The sequence below is a fragment of the Panicum virgatum genome, chromosome 7K, assembly GCF_016808335.1.
Source record: "Panicum virgatum strain AP13 chromosome 7K, P.virgatum_v5, whole genome shotgun sequence".
Taxonomy (NCBI): Eukaryota; Viridiplantae; Streptophyta; class Magnoliopsida; order Poales; family Poaceae; genus Panicum; species Panicum virgatum.
This window is the reverse complement of record NC_053142.1, coordinates 21,064,077-21,065,217: the sequence shown is the minus strand read 5'-3', so window position 1 is coordinate 21,065,217 and position 1,141 is coordinate 21,064,077. Positions and strand designations below refer to the sequence as shown.

The 1,141-nt window shown below is 47.9% G+C and overlaps 1 non-coding gene across 1 annotated transcript; it reads right to left on the bottom strand.

The window, feature by feature from the left end:
• Positions 1 to 455: 455 nt before the first annotated feature.
• On the bottom strand, positions 456 to 562 carry LOC120643215. Its single transcript, XR_005662905.1, has one exon. It is a non-coding gene; the product is annotated as a small nucleolar RNA R71 (small nucleolar RNA).
• Positions 563 to 1,141: the final 579 nt, after the last annotated feature.

The window sequence follows — 1,141 nt, the reverse complement described above, 5'->3', positions numbered from 1 at the left end:
TGAGAAGAGTTCATCCTCGTGTCGTACCTCCTCAAATCTCACTCTTGGCAGCCGAACCAGTCATCACATCGTTGTCAGCTTCTCAAGCTATAGCCCAGAAGACACTCCGTTATTACTCTGCTCTGTCTGCTAACCAGGTCCCCACCGGGCCCGAGGTTAACACCAGAGGGGAAAATTTCAAGATCAAGACGGGTCTCATTACGATGGTGCAGGCCAGCCCTTTCTATGGCAAGGCAAATGAGGATGCCAGCGCTCATCTCCAGCAGTTCCTAGATCTCAGCAGTACTTTTGTTATCAAGGGTGTATCGCAAGATGCAATCCGGCTCTGTCTGTTTCCGTTCTCTCTCTTGGGGAGAGTGAAACAGTGGTTTTATGCTAACAAGGCTGATGTGGACACTTGGGACAAATGTGCCAAGGCGTTCCTCTCGAAGTTCTCCCCGACGGGCAAAACCAATGCTCTTCGTCGACGGATTTCGAAATTCCAATAGGCATCAAATGAGTCAATTCCTGAAGCTTGGGAGAGACTTCAGGAGTACATTCTAGCGTGTCCGCACCATGGAATAGACAATTGGCTCATTCTTCAGAACTCCTACAACGGGTTGACTTAATCATCTCGTGATCATGTGGATGCCGCTGCGGGTGGTGCTTTCTTCTCACTTTCCATTGAAAGAGCTACATCATTAATCAAGAAGATGGTGTCCAACCAAGGTTGGAGCGATGATTGTCTCCAACCACACCAGCGAGGCATGCACTCCGTCAAGGAGGCTGACATGCTGCTATGAAGATTGATCTCCTCCTTAAAAAATTCGAGGATTATTCCCAAGATAAGGTTAAAATACAAACACTTCAAGCCTTGGAAACTCGCATGACGTGCGAGGTCTGTGGGAATGTTGGACATTCGGGCGACAACTGCCCGGAAACCTAAGAACAAGCATTGTACCTCAATGGCAACAACAATGGGTTTCCTCCACAAGGAGGTCAGGGGTGGAATCAACCACGCCCATATTATCAAGAAGGTAATGGAAATTCAAATTCTTTCAATCCTAACCAATCTACCTTGAGAGATCTTGTCTACGGCCAAGCGAAGATCAATGAGTCCCTTCAGAAGAAGTTGGCCGCTACAGACAAATCCATGGAGACC